Source organism: Pelobates fuscus, chromosome 6 (assembly GCF_036172605.1).
Source record: "Pelobates fuscus isolate aPelFus1 chromosome 6, aPelFus1.pri, whole genome shotgun sequence".
In the NCBI taxonomy this organism is placed as follows: Eukaryota; Metazoa; Chordata; class Amphibia; order Anura; family Pelobatidae; genus Pelobates; species Pelobates fuscus.
Window position 1 is genome coordinate 268,569,270 of NC_086322.1, and position 22,074 is coordinate 268,591,343.

The 22,074-nt window shown below is 43.4% G+C and overlaps 1 long non-coding RNA gene across 1 annotated transcript; it reads right to left on the minus strand.

Moving 5' to 3' along the window:
* Positions 1 to 1,791: 1,791 nt before the first annotated feature.
* Positions 1,792 to 21,635, minus strand: LOC134565808 (uncharacterized). The gene is made up of 3 exons (XR_010083974.1): positions 21,547 to 21,635; positions 17,980 to 18,040; positions 1,792 to 1,852 (listed from the first exon to the last, which is right to left on the minus strand). It is a non-coding gene; the product is annotated as an uncharacterized LOC134565808 (long non-coding RNA).
* Between the last annotated feature and the right edge of the window lie 439 nt (positions 21,636 to 22,074).

Genomic DNA, 22,074 nt, shown 5'->3' on the forward strand with positions numbered 1-22,074 from the left:
ATTTCATATTTGGCACAGTTTTCTTTCAATTTAGGAAGTTTGTTTAGGAGGGTGTTTATGGTGCAAACAAGTTATACCTGCAAACCTATTTTTCAATTCCCTCAGGTTTTGTTCTAATTAAACATCACCCATACTCTATCGCCTTCACCCATTTAGGGTTATTCACTAAATACGCTATGTAAGCTTTGTCAGAACACTCTGACTGTTATAAGCCAACCAATCAGTGCACTCTGACTGATATTACATAGGGCAGCAAAGCCCTTGTATGGGCTTTCTCCATTATGGAAGCTCAGTCTGCACCAAGCCCACGCAGGGCAAAGATGGATTCTTTTCATCGCATCACATTTTTTAATTTTTTGCTCCTGCATATTTTTTGCTATTTTTTTTTTAACCCCTTAAGGACACATGCCATGTTTGACATGTCACGATTCCCTTTTATTCCAGAAGTTTGGTCCTTAAGGGGTTAATTGCATCAAGAATTGCAGATTCTAATTTGGTCTTAGAAGAGTTAGAAAAATATGTCTGATGGTAAGTATACTTTATAATTTACAAGTTTTAGTTTTAATGGCTATTCCCTCACTATTATTTTGATATGGGGGGCAGGTTGGGTTACTTTATTTTAATGGGGGCTAGCTAGTGGTTTGTGGACACCTAGCCACCACGGGGATTGGGCACAGACACTTTTTTAGGGGTAAACATTGGCATGTCCTTCCCCCTTTAGTATAATTCTTAGTGTCTCCACCCAACACAAATGGCTATGCCACCCATAGGTTGGGGCTTTGTGGTTGGACACTTGGTACCCCCTTCTATGATATTTAGATTCCAAACCTGTCATTTGTGGGTGGAGTCTTGTGTGGGTATGTTAGGACTCCCTGTATTATAAAGAGAGCCCTAATCCAACACCAGTGGGTGAGAGCTTGGGACATTATGTTCCCCTCAATATAAAGTTGGTCTCCCCGCCCACAGGCTCCGGTGCTGAGGGGGACATTTTTTATAGTTATATAGCCCTCACCCAGTGGCCAAACATGGAAGCAGGGGGTGGACAATGTTCTTTCCACCTCCGAATACTTAATTAAAAGTCCCCCAGCTGATGCACAGATGGGGCACCAGGAGGTTTAACAAAGCCCTTATACACTCGAAGGCTTTCAAATTAATTTATTTGTTCATTTATTTATTTTTACTTTATTGTGAAGGCTGACTAGCAAGCCTTGACCAGCCTCCACAGTATTAACCCTTGTTCAGATACGGGTTTTAAATTATGGTAACTATTAACAGGTAAATAGTTTGGATTTCTTTAAAGAATTTGGGTCCAGTTTTATACCATTCGGCGGTGATTAGTCTGGCTGAAATCAGTTTGCTGCCTGATTCGTAAAATCTGGACATTCCTGAATACAATGAACAATGTCTGGTAGGGATGGGAGCAAGGGTGTGTGTTATGAGTGTAACAAGCATGAACCCTGGATCATGGAGCCAATAATGATGCTGGCGAGGAGGTATACCCTTGATTAACATCTCATTAAACAATAAAATGTATAATTTATTACCATGATAAAAAAACATTTTAATGATACTTGTTGCATAGGAGACATTGTTATAAATTATAGTGAATTACTTCACTTTAAGCATATCATGGAAAAACTGATTTATTAGCTTATTATCGATCAAACATTAACATTTTGGGCAGAAGATTGGATGTAGAAATCTAGATCTGTTGGCATTAAAATGTATGAGTTAAAAAGAGACAGGAAAAAAAAGAAATCACATGAATTAACAATTGACAAGGATATTTACCGTCATTATATGCTGGGTTATCCTTAATGCCTGTGCACCAAAAGTCTGCTTGATTAACCAACTAAAGGGAGGAAGACAGAATAATTTTAATATATTTAATGTACTCTTTCTATCAGAGTTGCATATTGAATTTAGATTTTTTTTTTATTTTACCCCAAAATCTCAAGGTCATACAACTGCAAACTAAATACTATTATTAATGTATTCACTAAATAACTGAAATCAGAGACCTATTGCTATTTATTCTCTACATATAAAGAAATTGGTTAAGTGACTCAAAGAAAACAATTTAAACCAAACCTACTACTAATGAGGTCCAAAAAATATTATATTTGTATATAATTCCCAGTAGCTGTAATAGATACCTTACAGTGTAGATTTAGACAGATATCTTTAAAATAAAAATTAAATAAAGGTGTAATAGAAGATGTATAAATAATTGGTAAAAAGTATGTGTCAGGGGAACGGGGGGAGGAAGGGGTGGAGCTAGCAGTTAAACTGCCTGGTCGCACATTGGCAGAGCTCTGAGTGAGATTCCACAAATACAGCTGAAAACACAAGGAAATTCAAGTTTTATCTGCAATAACTGCTGCAGATACCTACCTGTTGACCTGAGGCACCGAAGCAAGAAATATACGTCTGACCGCCCACAGATGACAGCCGACATAGGTGATTTGCTGTGGAGGCCACAATCCTCGCAGAGACCTGTCATGGTGCCTCTGTCAGACGGACTCTCACACATGTCCAGGGAGGAGTCCCTACTAAGGAAAGTAGATCATTGGGTGAGACCGGAGGGTAGAACCCCTCACTCAACTCCAAACCAGTCAACAAAACCCCGGTGACTGAAGACACTCTGCGGAGCCTCTTAGATGAACCACGCCTTAATGTCACGGCCGACATTGGCCAGTTTCGTGAGGAAATCAATGGAGTCTCGGCCCGACTCCACAACACGGAGCTGAACACAGAAGCCTACAAGACTCTCATTGCCACTTTGGAGCAGCAACTATCTACTATACAGCGGTCTCATAAGCAAAACCAGGACCGCATTGCTGTTCTAGAAGATAAGCGGCGCTGGAAGAATATTAAACTACGCAACCTACCGGACACCATCGTAGCGGCGGAGTTTCGGCACTTTTTCCGGAGATTGCTCACCATGCTGTTCCCAGCTAAACAAGCAAAATCTATCAACTTGGATGGTTGGTACCGTGCTGCCAGACCTTCCACTGAAGCACAGAGAAGAAGCAGAGATGTAATCCTTCGCTTCCAACTAGGCACAGAGAGAACAGCCTTTATGTTGGCTGTCAGCACTTAGTCACCCCTCGAGGAACATACTCTTACCTTTTTCCAGGACTTATCCAAGGCCACGCTGGACTGGAGATGGTCCCTGAGACCTCTGACACAGGCGCTAACTGCAAACAAGGTGCCGTGTAAGTGGGGCTCTCGCCGAGTTCTGATTGTCCCAAGGAAAACTGGTCCGCTGAAGATCGGAGACGCTTCTGAGATCACCGATGCCCTCTAACAACTTGACTTTGCAATGCAAGTGTCAGGATCCCTCCATTTACTCTCAGCATTTCTCTATGTTGTTTTCGGCCTGATCGGCAATATCCTTGTCACTTCCGGGTTTTGCCGATCAGATTCCGCCCATGCGTTTGACGTCATGCGCTTCCCTTCAAAAGGAAGCCGCATTCGCATCTAAAGGGCTGAATCAATGTTTTGTGTGCTTTACGCAACATATGTACCACTACCACCTCTACGCTTATGACACCCAGATATATCTCTCCTTCCCGGACCTCTTCCCTGCGTGTCACTGCTTGCCTTTCTTCCATCTCTGACTGGATGTCCTCCTGCTTTCTGAAACTCAATCTCTCTAAAACTGAGCTCCTTGTCTTTCCTTCTCCTAATACTGATCCTCCTCTTTGCTCTCCCTTTAAGTTAGTGGTACCCACAAATGTGCAAGCACGCTGTCTTGGCATCATACTTGATTCTGGCCTCACCATTGAGCCTCACATCCAGTATGTTGCCAAATCCTGTAGATTCCATCTTAAAAATGTAGCCTGCATCTGGCTCTTTCTTACGCAAGATGCTACCGAGGAGCTTGTCCATGCTCTAGTAATTTACAACATGGATTATTGCAACCCTCTCCTAATTGGTCTTTCCAAATGCCATATTGCCCCGCTACAGTCTATAATGAATGCTGCAGCCAGACTAATTTTCCTCTGTAGTCGGTGCTCTTACACCTCACCCCTCTGTCAGTCCTTACATTGGTTTCCTGTATCCTTTAGGAGTCAATCAAAGTGCTAACCCATACCTGTAAAGCACTGAACAATTCTAGCCCCTCTTATATCTCTTCACAGATCCATAGGTATGCCCCTTCTCGGTCTCTCCGCTCTGCCCGTGACCTTCTCCTGTCCGCTTCCCACACCCTTACGACCAATTCACGCTTGCAGAACTTCTCGCAGTCGGCTCCCTTCCTATGGAATAGCCTGCCTACCACTATCAGACTCCTCCCTAGTCTTCAATCATTTAAGAAGCGCCTTAAAACCCATCTCTTTAGGAAAGCTTATGGCCTCCCACATCTGCCTCTTGCACTTTACTCTCTCCTCCAGCTCTGCTTCACTCCCATCTTATTTGATTGCTATTTCCTGTCCTAATGTGTTATACCCCACCTCCTATAGACTGTAAGCTCGATTGAGCAGGATCCTCTTCAACCTATCGTTCCTGTAAGTTTTCTTGTATTTGTCCTATTTATAGTTAAATTACCCCCTCTTATAATATTGTAAAGCGCTACGGAATCTGATCGCATTATATAAATGGAAATAATAATAATAATATGTTTCCAATCGTTGTGCCTCTGGACTACCTACTTTGTCGATGGAGCGTCTCTTTTGGATTCTGTGTACCGAACCGTGGCTTGATTCTGACAACGCTAATTCTACTCTCCCTGAAAAAGGAACAGACTACAACTCAGTGTCCTGCCTTCTCCTCATACTGCAAAGAACCGTAATCCGCATTATCTGGAAAGTCTGGGATATATTATCGGTTCTTACCTTCAGTTATTTGGGAAGCAAGGGATACTAATTCTGCTCTCTTGGAATTCATTTGTTCTTACTAAGGACTCTCATCTGCCAAATGCTATCTTTGATATTTCATTATTGCTGATGACTATAACTGTGGTGGAATCTCGGGAAAAATAAATTTAGTAGGCCGAGATTACCACGTGGCATGTGTACGTGCATATACTGGTGTATCGGTCGGCTGGTTGCACGTGGCAAAGATACGATCAGTAGTGTACGGAGCATGTGCGAGAATACCGGATATAGTATTCCCCTCCTCCATTATGCTGGACAAGCCATGCGGTCAAACAGGAAGTTAGTTCTTGTTCGTTTTGATTGGTTAAGAGAATGTGTGGGTGGAGCTTATTATGGGAGGAGTTATGTGCCTACATGAGGAGTCTACACTATTGTCCGGGGCTCAGAACTTGTTGTATTTTGGTGACATTAGTCCCTCTGAGTCCCGATCGGTGAACCGAATAAAGCATCTCTTCCTTCCTGAAGAAACCTGTGTCCAAGCTCATCGTTCAACGGTAGCTGAGAAGCAGAGGCGTGAGACGGTCTATCTTTGCCCACGTTCTCTACGGCTGGACCCCTGAACTTCTGCGTGGACCTCCCTTCGTCTCGGCGCCACTGGTCTGTTGTCCAGGAGATCATCGGCCTCTACGTAGTAAGTGCTGGGGTGTCCCCGTCGATGAGTGTGAACTCAGGTTCAGGAACGAGGAGGTAAGACGACCGCTGTTTTAGACGGTGGACCCACTAGGGGTTTGGATAGCGATTGTGCTGTAGGCCCATAAGGGGTTTGACTTGTGTATGGAATTGGCCCCCTCCAGTGGAGGGAAGGAGTGAAGGCGCACCGCTCAATTAAACGCTCTTTAGTAAGCCCGTTTAATTTGGTATGGAGTCAGGCGGGGTCCTGTGTAAATAGCCCTAGCCGGACACCGGTGTCTTGTCTAGACTAGCGTTCTAGGGTGTATATTACGTTCGCTAGGTCGGAGGGACCGGGAGACTAAGCGGCGCCTGTGTAAATTCGGTTCGCTAGCTCTCAACCTATCTTGGCTAAGTGGGAAGGCGTGTAAATTTGGAACCCACTAGACTTTTGATAGAGTAGATAGACTAGGAGGGTACTGTAAATTCCGCCCTCTAGTTCGCTATATGTGGTGCTTGGGCAGTGTGGCTAACCAAAACGGATGTAGATAGTTTTAGGTAGTCCATCAAGGTACTGGCCAATAGATTTGTTGGGAATTGTATATGTGTTAAAGATTGTTTTAGTAGTGTGTATATCTTGCTAGATAGCGTGAGCTCTGCCGTCTAGCGAGAGTGTGAATAGTGTGTAACTGTATTATAGCGCACGGTACCATAACCATGTATAATTACTGACACTGTATATAAGTACTAATAATTGTCGTCTATATTGCATGTCTAACACCATAACCACTACTAATTGTACTGTGACCTTAAATTGTACTTTGACCTATGCTAACCGTACTGTAACTACTGTTTGTAAAGACGATGTTACTAGGGTGTGTTATAGACGGGTAATTAAAATATAGGGAATTATAGCGTGGGTGACTGGTGTTTCGCCAAAGGGCATAGTATTAGTTACTTAGTGACTGGTGTAACAGCTGTGTTTGTACGGGAATTCCCTGTGTGTTTTTGTTGTGTGCGTTTCACTTAGCAACTGTACCACGTGGTGCTGTTGCCGAGGGAACGGGTGTGACCATTGATAGAGTGTGTGTATAGTATTCGTTGGAAACGACGCTCCATTGTTAAGTATGGGCGTGTCGGATTCGACGATTTTGGATCCCTTAGGATGCATGTTAAAGAATTTTAAAAAGGGATATACAAAATGTGATTTTGGGGTAAAAATGTCTCCAGCACGCTTGATAACATTATGTACTAGGGAATGGCCTACTTTGGTTGCCGCATGGCCGCCACGTGGCAGTTTGGATCCTAATCTGGTACAGCGTGTACACGTGGCTGTATCAGGTAGGCCTGAACTTTACGGACAGACTTTAAGATGGATCCGAGTATGCCACGAGGAGCAATGTCGCCTCATGGTGGCCAGGACTCGTTTGTCCACTAGGGCCATGATTACGCCCATTTTGGACACGCCCCCTGAGTCAGAGATTCCTATGCCGCCCCCTTACTCCTCCTCCACAGGAAGAGGAAGAGGAAGTGCTGCTGGAAATGTTACACCCCTTTCCCTGTTGTCCCCATCTCCTTCCTCCTCCAGTTCAGTGTCCAGCCCCCTTGTTACAAAACCTCCCCTTCCGTTAACCCCACATAGCGCCATATCAAGCTTCCGGTCAGGCTCCCCCTAGACCGGCCCGGAATATTCTATTCACCAACCTTCCCCATAGTAAAGCTTCCCCATCCCCATGCCTTACTACCCCTCGACTGGAACCCCTAACCAACGCACCTCAACGAAGCCCTGTACTAACCCGACAACTGACCGGTACTCTCAAACCCCGACATTACCAAATGCCACTTCGTTTGACTCCCGCACGGCACATCTTAATGATGAAGGCCAACTACAATACTCAGACCCAGTCTTTGTATACGTCCCCTTTACGACTACCGATCTCTTTATTTGGAAAACCCAATATGGTGGATATGGTAATTATAGTGGCAGAGCGAGAGGTAGAGGAGGTCCCGGAGGGAGTAATGGTAACAATAGAGGAAGTGTTAGGGAGGATAGATATTATCCCGCAGCGCAGAGATCCCGCGATAGAGAAGATAGGGACTTTGTAGGATTGGCTGACACGGTCATGGAGGACTATTGATACCGACCGGGCTCCATCCCCCTTGGCCGAGCGGAGCCTATGGTCGATGTATCAATAGGGGGAAAAAGGAGTACATTCATGATTGATACTGGTGCTGAACATTCGGTGGTGACTGACCTAGTTGCTCCTCCATCTGGAAGAACTATCACCGTAATAGGAGCAACTGGAAGGAGTGCTGCAAAACCGGTTCTTAAAAGTCGACTCTGTACATTGGGAGGCCACATAGTGAAACATGAATTCCTTTATATGCCTGAATGTCCAGTCCAATTGCTAGGACGTGATTTGCTGTCAAAACTACAAGCGCAGATAACATTCCTACCAAATGGAACAACATCTTTAAAGTTTAATGGACCTTCAGGTATCATGACACTATCAGTACCAAAGGAAGAAGAGTGGCGACTTTATACAGCGTTGACTAGCCAAAACCCTAAGAGTGATGAATCCTTATTCAATATACCAGGAGTTTGGGCAGAGAACAACCCACCAGGGCTTGCTCGCAATATTCCACCTATTCGAATTGAACTAAAACTTGGGGTCTATCCAGTGAGCCTACGGCAATATCATATCCCGCAAAAGGCTAAGAAGAATATCCAATCATATCTGGATAAGTTCATACGGTATGGTATCCTAAAATTCTGTACTTCCCCCTGGAACACCCCATTGCTGCCTGTTCAAAAGCCCGGTACAGATGAGTATCGCCCTGTGCAGGACTTGAGAGCAGTCAATGATGCGGTCGTAAGTATACATCCAGTTGTGCCCAATCCGTATAACCTGCTTGCTTTAATTCCGGGCGGGGCTACCTATTTTACGGTCTTAGATCTCAAAGATGCCTTCTTTTGCCTCCGAATTGCTGCAGAAAGCCAGTGTATCTTCGCATTCCAATGGGAAGATGCCGTAACGGGCTTGAAACGCCAGATGACTTGGACAAGACTGCCCCAAGGGTTTAAAAATTCACCTACCCTATTTGGTTCAGCTTTAAGTCAAGACTTACTGGATTTCAAGTCCATCCCAGGAGAGTGTGTACTATTACAATATGTAGATGACTTGTTGATAGCCGCAGTTACAAGAGAAATATGTCAGCAAGCAACACATGATCTACTACACATTCTCTGGAAGGCAGGATACAAGGTGTCCAGGAAGAAGGCCCAGTTGTGTCAGCCAACTGTCAAGTATCTGGGATTCCATATCTCTGAAGGTCAAAGAATAATGGGGCCAGAGAGAAAAGAAGCTGTATGCCAAATACCAATACCCAAGAATAGAAGACAAGTGCGAGAGTTCTTGGGGGCAGCAGGCTTCTGTAGGATATGGATTCCCAGTTATGCGATATTGGCAAAACCTCTGTATGCAGCTATAAAGGGTACAGAACACGATCCCTTCCTATGGACCCCAGAACAGCAAAAGGCATTTGAAGATGTGAAGAAGGCTTTGATGAGTGCCCCAGCATTAGGTCTACCTGATCACACACGTCCATTCTACCTGTATGTACACGAGCAAAGAAGAATGGCTGTGGGAGTATTAACACAGTACTTGGGATCATGGCAAAGACCTGTTGCCTATATGTCCAAACAACTGGATGCAGTGGCCAGTGGTCTTCCACCTTGTCTAAGAGCCGTAGCTGCAGCCGCCCTGCTGGTAGCTGAAGCCGATAAACTCACTCTGGGTCAAGAACTCTATGTGCGAGTCCCGCACGCAGTACAGACGTTGCTAGATTACAAAGGCAATCATTGGTTCAGTAACAGTCGCATGACTAAGTATCAAGCTATGTTGTGTGAAAACCCAAGAGTGCATTTAGAGACTGTCAATACCTTAAATCCAGCTACCCTTTTGCCGCAACCTACTGAAAGTCAACACGATTGCTTAGAGGTGATGGATGAAGTATTTTCAAGTAGACCAGATCTTCATGACTTTCCCATCCAGAACCCTGATGTCCAATACTATACAGACGGCAGTAGTTATGTGAAAGAAGGGATTCGCTATGCAGGATATGCAGTAACAACGATAGACAAGGTGATAGAAGCTCGGCCACTGTCAAAAGGAACATCGGCACAGAAGGCAGAATTGATTGCACTAGCACGAGCGTTACAATTGGCTGAAGGTTTAAGAGTGAACATCTACACGAACTCCAAGTATGCGTTTTTAACCACTCATGCCCACGGAGCTTTGTATAAAGAAAGAGGATTATTGAATTCAGAGGGTAAAGAAATCAAGTACGCAGCTGAAATATTGCAACTATTGGAAGCAGTATGGGAACCGAAAGAAGTTGGTATTATACATTGTCGAGCGCATCTGAGAGGAGATGGTGATGTAACCAAAGGAAATCGGATGGCAGATAATGCAGCTAGGCGTGCCGCTGAATCAGGAAGACAGGAATATGTGGAACATATAGCTGCTCTTATACCGACTCCACTGTCTCAATGGACTCCGGTTTATACAGCTCAAGAAGAAGAGTGGTTAAAGACTGAACCTGGAAAGTACCTGGAGAACAAATGGTATCAGTTAGAAGATGGGAGAATAGTTATTCCAGCATCACTAGCGGTAGAAATTGTCCAGAACTATCACAACGGGACACATTCTGGAAGAGATAGTACGGAAGAATCTCTCAGAAAACATTTCTACATACCAAGATTGTCCAACTTAACTCAAGCCATTGTACGAAGATGTGTAATATGTGCTAGGAATAGTGCAAGGCAAGGACCAGTAAAACCACCAGGAGTTCAGTATATGGGGGGACTCCCTATGTCCGATCTACAAATTGACTATACAGTTATGCCTAAATCTGGTGGACATCGCTACCTACTAGTAGTTGTGTGCACCTATTCAGGCTGGGTAGAAGCATGTCCTACTCGTACAGAGAAAGCAGGAGCAGTTGTGCGATTCCTGCTACGAGAAATAATACCCCGATATGGACTGCCATGCTCTATAGGATCGGATAATGGTCCAGCCTTTGTTCACCAGTGCCTACAACAACTGACTCATATGCTTGGTATTAAGTGGAGGCTTCATACGGCATATAGACCTCAGAGTTCTAGTAAAGTAGAAAGAATGAATAGAACTATTAAGAACCAGTTGGCAAAGATGTGTCAGGAAACTCAGCTTAAGTGGAATGTACTTTTGCCTATAGCTCTGTTACGTATTCGAAGTACACCTACCAGAAGGATGGGTCTCTCACCTTTTGAAATCATGTATGGGCGTCCACCTCCCGTACTTGGTAACTTAAGGGGGGATTTGAGTCAGTTGGGAGAAGGAATTACTCGGCAGCAGGTTGTAGAGTTGGGTAAAACTATGGAGGAGGTACAGAAATGGGTACAAGATAGATTACCTGTGAATATTTATCCCCCTGTTCATAGTTATCATCCAGGAGACCAAGTGTGGATTAAAGAGTGGAATAATATACCGTTAGGGCCTAAGTGGAGGGGTCCTTATGTTGTTCTTTTGTCTACCCCTACAGCAATAAAGGTGGCTGAAGTGGCTCCGTGGATTCATCACTCCAGGGTTAAACCAGCAGCAGTAGATTCTTGGCAAGTTACATGAGATCCAGAGAATCCCTGCAAGATCCGGTTAAAGCGCACGACTCAGTCGGAGTGACGAGGAGACATTTGGATTACAATTATATTTAAAGAGATTGGTAAGTGAGTGTTTTGACGGCCATAATAACGCCTGACCACTCACCCACGTATTATAAGTCAGGATGTCTCGAAGGGACCCCTGTGAAGACGAGCAGAACTCCATTCCCTGCAGCCCTTACATCCTGGAAGCTGAGGTGCCATCGCACGGACGTAGACTGAGGATGAAGGCGTTGAAAGAAGTGTTATTGATAATGTTTATTTATGTGTCGTTTTATATTCAGGAAGGTAGAGGTACCGACACTCCTAGCTGTGAGGTTTGCATTAAGACTACTATAACAGGTAATCATATTTCCCAGACCCTAATTTGGCATTCACAGTATGAATGTAAGGAATATGTGTCTAGGTGTAGATACCTAGGTATAGAATATAGTGTATGCCATTTAGGAGTAGGAGAACCCAAGTGCTTCAATCCGGAGTATCAACCCCGTACAATTTGGTTGACCCTCAGGAATGGAGATCCACAGGGGACCCTAATAAATAAAACTGTGTTAGAGACCGTACATTCTTCGGGTGTTCTGCTATTTGATGCATGTAAAGCGATATCAAGTGGTAGAAAGCCGTGGAATGTATGTGGGGATCTTAAGTGGGAGAGAACGTATGGGTCTAATGATAAATATATTTGTCCCAGTAGTAGAAACAAGTACGTGAGTCCGAGATGCCCAGATAAGGAAAATAATTATTGCCCATATTGGTCTTGTGTAGGGTGGGCAACTTGGGGACAGACAGCAGACAAGGATATGATTGTTACTAAGTTGCCTACCAAACCATATTGTAAGTCTATGGAATGTAACCCAGTTCATATACTTATAAATAATCCTGAACAATTCTTAGATAGGTTCGGTAACTTATTTGGGTTTCAGATATATGGGACGGGTTTAGATCCTGGGACAATATTATTTATAGGGATAGAGACCGATACCGTAGCATCCCAAACTCATCAGGTTTTCCATTCTTTTTATGAAGAGATGAGTGTAGATAATAAGATCCCCCATAATGCTAAAAACCTGTTTATAGATTTAGCTGAGAGCATTGCTGGTAGTCTTAATGTGACCAACTGCTATGTGTGTGGAGGTACTAACATGGGAGACCAATGGCCTTGGGAAGCAAAGGAGGTAATGTCCGGTTCTGAGGCAGTTGAACAAATAATATCTTCACAAGCCGATTATCAGATGAGTGTTAGAGGTAAATCTGAGTGGAGATTAAAAACCTCCATCATAGGTTATATTTGCATAGCAAGGAAAGGAATAATGTTTAATACTTCTGTAGGAGAATTAACTTGTCTAGGGCAAAAAGCTTATGATGACAATACAAAGAATACAACTTGGTGGTCGGCTTCAAATGTCTCAGAAGCACCCAACCCGTTTGCAAGATATGCCAATTTAAAGGACTTGTGGTTTGACTTATCTATCACATCTAGTTGGAAAGCCCCAGCAAATTTGTACTGGATCTGTGGTAAGAAGGCCTATTCGGAGTTACCACAGGACTGGGAAGGGGCATGTGTGTTAGGTATGCTTAAACCATCCTTCTTCTTGTTGCCTATTGAAACAGGTGAGACTTTGGGAGTTAAAGTGTATGATGTGAATCATAGGAAGAAAAGGGGACCCATAGAGATAGGCGCTTGGGAAGATGATGAATGGCCTCCCCAGCGTATCATAGATTATTATGGGCCAGCCACTTGGGCAGAGGATGGTACTTTCGGATATAGAACCCCAATATATATGCTCAACCGCATTATAAGGTTACAGGCGGTGGTTGAGATAATTACTAATGAGACCTCACAAGCGCTCAATCTTCTAGCGAAGCATAACACCAGGATGAGGACAGCAGTTTACCAGAATAGATTAGCCTTGGATTACCTATTGGCAGTAGAGGGAGGTGTATGTGGGAAGTTTAACCTGAGCAATTGCTGTCTTCAAATAGATGACGAAGGACAAGCAATAGCTGAGCTTACTAGCCATATGGTTAAACTAGCGCATGTGCCTACTCAGGTATGGAAAGGGTACAATCCAAGTAGTTGGTTTGGTAACTGGTATGAGCAGTTTGGAGGGCTTAAGGCATTGGTAGGCGGAGTCATGCTGATTTTAATGTTGTGTCTGCTCCTACCATGTCTTATTCCTTTAGTAGTTAGGTCTGTGCAGAGCGTTATAGAAAATATAGCAGAGAGGAAGGCTGCTGCACAGATAATGGCCATATATAAATACGAGGCTCTAGATCAGGGAGAACCAATGCAGGAAGAGGAATGTTGAGGGATTCACATCATCAAAAAGTCTGGTCTGGTTCATGGCAACCTGAGGTATATGCAAACTAGGTTAAGTGATGCCTCAGTAATTGTGAAATATCAGAGGCATCAAAGGGGGGAATGTGGTGGAATCTCGGTAAAAATAAATTTAGTAGGCCGAGATTACCACGTGGCATGTGTACGTGCATATACTGGTGTATCGGTCGGCTGGTTGCACGTGGCAAAGATATGATCAGTAGTGTACGGAGCATGTGCGAGAATACCGGATATAGTATTCCCCTCCTCCATTATGCTGGACAAGCCATGCGGTCAAACAGGAAGTTAGTTCTTGTTCGTTTTGATTGGTTAAGAGAATGTGTGGGTGGAGCTTATTATGGGAGGAGTTAATTGCCTATATGAGGAGTCTACACTATTGTCCGGGGCTCAGAACTTGTTGTATTTTGGTGACATTAGTCCCTCTGAGTCCCGATCGGTGAACCGAATAAAGCATCTCTTCCTTCCTGAAGAAACCTGTGTCCATCTCTCTGTGCTTGGCTTCCGTCAGTTTCTCCGGTATCATAACCACTGCACATACAGAATCAAGTTACTCTCATTTGCCACTGTTAAAAGGATTGTGCTCCTTCTACGCAACAGGAATTACCTGCTCTTTCAATTACATTATTGAAAGTCTATGGACTGTATTGCAAGGCATTTACTTGGAAGCAATGTTGAAACAAGTTACCTTCTTTTATGCATTATTATTTCACAACATTATTGCTGCAAAAGTCTGCCAAGCTGAAATTATTTCATTTAAATAAATCATATTTTCTTAAAGTGAAGTATTAAATTTGTTTCTTAATCTGTGGTTGAGTTTCAAATGAAATTTCTCCGAGAGCATTACAGCGAGCCACTGGGCTGGCTACCCCCTCGCCAGCGACATCTACCTCCTGAGACCCAGAGAGGATTACACCGTTTGTGCCAGCAGCCCGCAGGGAGTTATCGTCACCTGCTCCAGTGCCTTGACTTACTATTGCGTTTTGTTTATCAATTTCTTTATAGTTTGTTTATGTACTCATCTATTTTTTCAAGAGTTCTATTGAGCTTTACTATATAATGTTGGATCCCACGGCCAAACCTTTGTTATTTCTTTTTTTTTTTTAATGGGCAAAGCATTCATACGTGCCACTTCCAGGCGCCATTTGAATACTGTCTCACTGACATAATGTTAACTTCTAGTCACATTGACCTCTCTCCCCACACACACACACACACATTACCCGTACTTGGCTCCTAAGCTTAGTCATATCTTAACATATATGGGGTAACTAGCTTCTGTAACGTTTCTGCTAAGATAACAGTTTAAGATATCAGAGGCATCTATTGTTCCTAGCCCACACATAGTTAACAAATTAACCACACCCCGAGCCCAATCTTTTTGCAGGAGGGCTTGATGGTCAGTTGCCGCTTGCGGCGTGCGGACCTCTGCCTGATGTACCTGGTTCAAGACCCTTGAGGTCTTCGCCCCGCATGGGCGTATGAAAGGGAGAGCAGGTGAGTCTACGGGTGCTGTGCCCGATAGGGGCCCCTCCACTCCCTGCCAGCTGCTTCTCCGATCGCATGGCATAGGTAGGTGTTTTGTTGGTAGTGTCTCTGAGTGCTCCTGCTGCTCAATCCAGACTGCCAGCGTGCACTTTTGTATTCTTTCCCAGGATCTTTAAAAATTTTATATCTAGACGTTACCGGGTAGTTTCAGTGGTGTTGTGATAAGGTCTCAGGCATAGACGCAGGCCTGACTCGTTTGGTGGAAGCGCAATCGTCATCTTGATCTTGAAGCGCAGTCGTCATCTTGAAGCTCCCCTACCTTGATGCACAAGGCTCAGGATTCAGTTAAGGTAGACAGCCCCAGTTATCCAGTGGGGACCGGGATATGCCCACCGGTCTAGAGGGGGGAGGGTAGGAGTGCTGTAGGATCAGTAAGAGAGTTTGCAAGTGAGGAGAGCGGCCGCCTCTGGCTCAGTCCCTAGTAGGCCGTAGCAGAGTAATTCGGGTCCCCGGCTGGGTACATGCATGAAACAGGTGTCAGAATGATCACTCAGATGCCCTCAACTTAGATAGAGCCATTCAGAGAGTGTGATTGTTGAGTAGCTGGAATTATCTCCCCAAATTCTCTCTGAGGCTCAGGAGCTTGGTCTCAACATGTCTGCTCTGCATGGAAGCTAGGCTCCGCTCCCTTTATATTGCCTATTGACTAAATATTACATTTTGAATAGCAATGACTCTATCCTACCTTTATAGCCTATCCTTGTGTAATAATTTGAATTACACTTTAATTTTATGAGTGCTTTTCTAGATGTGTATGTTTTTTCCCTATAGAATTTTTTCCTTTATTTAGTATATTTTTAGTTTATGCCTTTTTACATATCTTGTATATTTTATTTTTTGAAATACAATTAATCTCACAGAGGAGATATATCTAAATTGAATATGAATAAAGATTTAAAGAATTCTGTTTAGATCCGCCCCATAAGGTAACTATTATAGTTACTGGAAGTTTATACAAATAGAATTTTTGGACCTCGTTAGTAGTAGGTTTGGTGTGCATTAATTTCTTCAGTTTGTATTATTTTCTACATATACTGAACAAAGTTATAAACGCAACACTTTTGTTTTTGTCCCCATTTTTCATGAGCTGAACTCGAAGATCTAAGACTTTTTCTATGTACACAAAAGGCCTATATCTCTCAAATATTGTTCACAAATCTGTCTAAATCTGTGTTAGTGAGCACTTTTCCTTTGCCAAGATAATCCATCCACCTCACATGTGTGGCATATCAAGATGCTGATTAGACAGCATGATATTGCATAGGTGTGCCTTAGGCTGGCCACAATAAAAGACTACTCTAAAACTAACACAGATGTAGACATATTTGTGAACAATATTTAAGAGAAATAGGCCTTTTGAATACATAGAAAAAGTCTTAGATCTTTGAGAAAAATGGGGGCAAAAACAAAAGTGTTGCGTTTATAATTTTTTTTTAGTGTAGTTATATGTTGTGAACTGTAGTTGTGAGAATTGTACAATTGATTCCACAATGACCAAATAAAAAAAAGTTAAAATAAAACAACTCACTTCAAAACTGAATAAGTCAAAACAGCTATATTTGTGGATTAAGAAGACAGTCTTAGTGATGTGGATAGAAAACAAAATAAGCAAAATGAAAAAGTGGAAAAAGGGACCTGATAATTTGCATTTTTTTTTTACAGTTAGCACCATTATTAGTTATGTATGTAGTATTGCAAAAAAAGCCGATTGTAATTTTAATAATATATGTACTTCTTATTCTTTATTTTTTCCATTAATTATTTTAATTCTTCTAATTTTCTAGTCCTTTGGCTATATACATGCTGCATCCATACATGATTATGAGTGGATTCAGGAATACCCCTCAATCATGTATACACGATTTGAACTATTTTAAATTCAATTAATTTATTGTTAATTAATTTAATTTGCTATAGCTAAGGCAGCAAAGCTGACTCTACTCTACTAGCGCCGGCTCTACTGAGCCCCACAAGCTGCACTGACCGGTAGGGAAATCTACAGAACTCCCTGCCCAGGATTGGGCAGCTCTCTGCAGATGCTCCGTCCTGGTCAGAGACTAGAAGGGGGGCATACAGAGGAGTTGGCAATGGTGCAGATCCTACTGGCAGCCTATTGGACCATCAAAGGATGAATATTAAAGCCTTCCTTACTGCAATTAAAAGGTGAGCAGCAGTCAGTACACACAATCTACTGGCACAGTAACCCTGGCACACTCACTTTGCCAAAAATATGCACTCACAGGAGATAAAAAAAAAAATCCAAATTAAACAGAATTTCCAATTATGGAAGTTTAAGCATTAGATGACTTTTTACAGGAAGTGTTTAGGAAGGGTGTGTAAGTCACATGCAGGGAGGTATGCCTAGGGCTGCACAAACTAAGTGACAACTTCTAAAAGACAGATAATTGAGCAGTGACTCTGCAGGGGCATGATATATACATCAAAACAAAAAGTTGTTTTGGTGACTGTATTGTTTATTTTATTCACACTGTCCAGCCTTATTTAGCCTGCTGAGATTTTCTCACTAGGCTCCTGACAGACACAGAGAGAGTGTGAAACTAAGCATGGGTGGTAAAAAATAAAGCATTGTTCTGTTTAATTATTGTTTTGTGTATTGTTAGAAAGGAAATAGATTTTTTAATACATGATTGTTGGAAATTTAACCTTGCCTACCCTGTCCTTCCATGTCTGTGTTAACGTTCTTAACAAAATAACATACCTTATTGAAAATGACAATTACACCTTCTGAATAATACATGAGACATTTAGGTATTATATATCATATGTGTGTGTATAAAAATAAAACAGTATATGCAATGAATAACACACATATCACCACATAAACCAAGACACAAGTAATCACCACAATTTCCCCGTTAGGCAGTGTTCTCAACAATATAACATACCACGCTGTAAATGTTTGTCAGTAAATCTCCATAAATAGCACATTGTCCTGCCAAGCTTATTCTGTAAGGAAATAAAAAATATAAATCAGTGGGTTAGAAACTGACTCATTATGAATATTGAACAAACAAATAAAATTGTAGATAATAAAAATCAGTTTTCTGTACAGCATTAAACTGTGTAACAAACGCTTTTAAACTTTAGAACTCTCTTTCATAGAAAACTTAAAGTAAACAATAAACTAGAATAAAGTCCCCAACCATCTTGCAATTTTGAGTTACTAAACATTGTTCTCTAAAATGTTAAAGCAGGGGTCAGCAACCTATGGCACATGTGCCACAGGGGGCCAGTGCCAAACAGTGGTGATTGCAGGTGGTGAAGGACATCTGCAGCACGAAGTGGAAGTGAACTCAGATCACTTCCTCCCAGCTCTTGTGAATGGGAATTTGCACTAGAGTAGAGCACCCTGCATCAACTATCGCAGCTCATGTACATGATCTGTACCTGCCCATCCCAGAGCCCACTGACCCAAAGGAAGCAATTCACACTGCTATACACAGAGCTGCTGAAGAAGCCTCCCACTCATACAAATATTAAAAAAAGCCCCCTCCCCCCCCACACACACACATACAGTTCTTACAAACACAATGCTACTGAAAATCCACGTACACGCACACAACCCCACAAGCAGCATCTCACACACAATTACACATGCAGCCCACATACACAGCCCACATTTATAGGTATCATACACCATACCACAAACTGCTCATGAACATATATAGTATAACAGCTCACATACACACAAATACAATGTTACATCACAGCACCTATAAATAGTGATGTCGCGAACATAACATTTTCGGTTCGCAAACCGCGAACATGAACTTCCGCAAATGTTCGCGAACCGGGCGAACCGCCATAGACTTCAATAGGCAGGCGAATTTTAAAACCCACAGGGACTCTTTCTGGCCACAATATTGATTGAAGGGGGGGAGGAGAACTACTCTCCTTCCCCCCCCCCGGCCCCCACCTCTGGGTGGCGGGTGGGGGCCATAAAGATAATGAGGGGGGACCTACTGTCCTACCCCTCTCCGGCCCCCACCCCTGGGCGGCGGGTGGGGGCCATAATGATAATGAGGGGGGGCAGACCTACTGTCCCCCCCCGACCCCACCCCTGAGCGGTTGGTGGGGGCCCTAAAAATAACAATAAGGGGGGACCTACTGTCCACCCCCGGCCCCCACCCATGAGCGGTGGGTGGGGGCCCTAAATATAACAATAGAGGGAGGACCTACTGTCCCCCTGGCCCCCACCCCTGAGCGGTGGGTGGGGGCCCTAAATACAAAGGGGGGGACCCTAGTCACCCCTCCCCCCAAAACAAATAATTATCCCCCTACCTACCCCCCTCACCCTAAAAATAATGAGAGGGGGACCTTTAACTAAAAACCTTTAAAAAAAATTAGATAAAAACAATTTACCATTCGATGTTTTCTTTCTTCTAAAATCTTCTTTTTTCAGCCCCCAAAAAGGCCAAATAAAAAGCCATAATAACCGATGCAATAAAAAAAAAAAAAAAAAAGAGCGCAAAAAAAAAAATCCATCTTCACCCATGGAGGGCTCCGCGCAGACTGAGCTCTGCAGGGCGGGGGAAGGCTTATAAAGAAAATAAATTTCAAGCCATCCAATCACAGTGCTCTGTGTCCTTTTACACAGCGTGGGAAAGTTCTTTGGAATTTTCCCACGCTGTGTAACATGACAAAGAGCACTCTGATTGGATTAAACTAGCCAATCAGAGTGTTCTTAGCCTAATTGCAGGGTGTGGCAAGGCTTTTTAAGCCTTCCCCCGCCCTGCAGAGCTCAGTCTGCGCGGAGCCCTCCATGGGTGAAGATGGATTTTTTTTTTGGCGTTGAGCGGTGGGTGGGGGCCGGGGGGGGGGGCAATAGGTCCCTCCTTTATTGTTATTTTTAGGGCCCCCACCCACCGCTCATCGGTGGGGGCCGGGAGGGGGGCAGTAGGTACCCCCTTATTGTTATTTTTAGGGATGGGTGGGGGCCGTGGGGGACAGTAGGACCCCCTTATTGTTATTTTTAAGGCCCCCACCCACCGCTCAGGGGTGGGGGCCGGGGGGGACAGTAGGTCCCATCTTATTGTTATTTTTAGGGCCCCCACCCGCCGCTCAGGGGTGGTGGCCAGGGGGGAGGACAATAGGTCCCCCCCTATTGGTATTTAGGGCCCCCACGCACTGCTCAGGGGTGGGGGCCGGGGGGGAGGACAATAGCTCCCCCCCTATTGGTATTTAGGGCTCCCACCCTCCGCTCAGGGGTGGGGGCCAGAGGGGAGGACAATAGGTAGGGGAGCGGGGGAGCGGGTGGGGGCCAGGGGGAGGACAATTTAGGGCCCCCACCCGCTCAGGGAGGGGGTCACTTTTTTTTTTTAAAGTGAGCAGTCACAGGCTGCTCACTGTTTAATAGACATGCCCCTACTCACGGTATTGCGAGTAGGTGCACAATTTACTAATACTAAGTCATCTTTACTCAGTATTAGTAAATTAGTATTAGTAAATGTTTTGACCACAAAAAAAAAAATAGGGGGCGGACCGAACATCGCATATGGGCGAACGCGAACACGCTATGTTCGCCAGGAACTATTCGCCAGCGAACCGTTCGGGACATCACTACCTATAAATACACACCTCAATTTAAAATTTAGGACCAGCAGGCCAAGGACCTGCAAGATCTTGTTTTGGCACTGTAATACAAAAAGGTTGCCTACCCCTGTGTTAGAGTGTTGATACAGGGTAACATAACTGCCTACCCTAGTCTCACTTAAAGTAACACTCTGATCACCATAACAACTACATCTAAATGAAGTGGTTATGGTGCCTGTAGGCCCATGGGTGCTTTCTTACCTGGAGGGGTTGAGCAGTTCTTAAATGGTTTAACCCCAAAGATTGACGCCAGTGCTGGATCTTAAGTTCCACCAGGAGCATCCAGTTTCAGAAATTGAGTTTCAGGAAGCATGGTGTGCTGACAGGTAGGGGTGGTACTGATTGGCTAGAGTTGTCGCCTGATGCTCTAAACCCATCCATAGTTCCTCATTCATAAAAAAAGGCTGGAGGCAACCTCAGAGCCACTAAGAAATGTCCAATCAAATACTTTTCATTTAACCCCTTAAGGACACATGACATGTGTGACATGTCATGATTCCCTTTTATTCCAGAAGTTTGGTCCTTAAGGCGTTAATAGTGTGCAGGTGTGTATATATATATATTAAATAAATGGTGCACACAGTGTGAGTCTGTGACATCTGTCGAGTCGTGGAAAGGAGTACTCGGAGCTAAGCCTGGCGCTGTATTGCAGGTAAGTTGACCAATATATTTGCTATATACCATACCATTACCATATCATTACTGGCTGTCCCCGTCACAAACATAACTCAATGATACTAAATCTTCTGAAGTTTTTTATTTACCTAATGCAAGCTTGCTGGCATTTGACCCAGGACAGAAATGCCACAAAGTTGATTTTGCAAAATGTAATGAATATTGTTCACGTTGACAATACTTACTCTGTAGCACCCAGCAATATTACATCAAGTCTTCCTTGTCCATAAAGCTCCAACTCTCCAAAAAAGAAATCACCACCGATCACATGTTCCAAATGTAAAGTTGGTTGTAGATATACTTTGGCAGTAGCTATTTCAACACCAAGCCTTAATAATAAATGACAAATGTTAAGCATTTGAAACAATTTGAGACTCTTTAGACACAGACAGGTGTATAATTTGGACACTTCATTCTACTAATACTAAAACTGGAGTAGACCTACCTAAAGATTCAATTAGAAATAGAAACACACACAGTAGATTAACTGGAACACCCGTGTTAATCTTTTATTTGTGGGTTTGACTTTTAAGGTTCACACTGAGAAAGAAAAACATAAATAATATCTATAGCTTTTGGGACTTTGATGCAAAAAAAACAATGAATTTTCCCAGTGCGACTTTTTAAAACCAATAATGTCCTAGACTATAGAAACATTTAAATTCTGTTCACAGTTAATTGTACAGATACAAGCTGATCACCACTGTGCATTT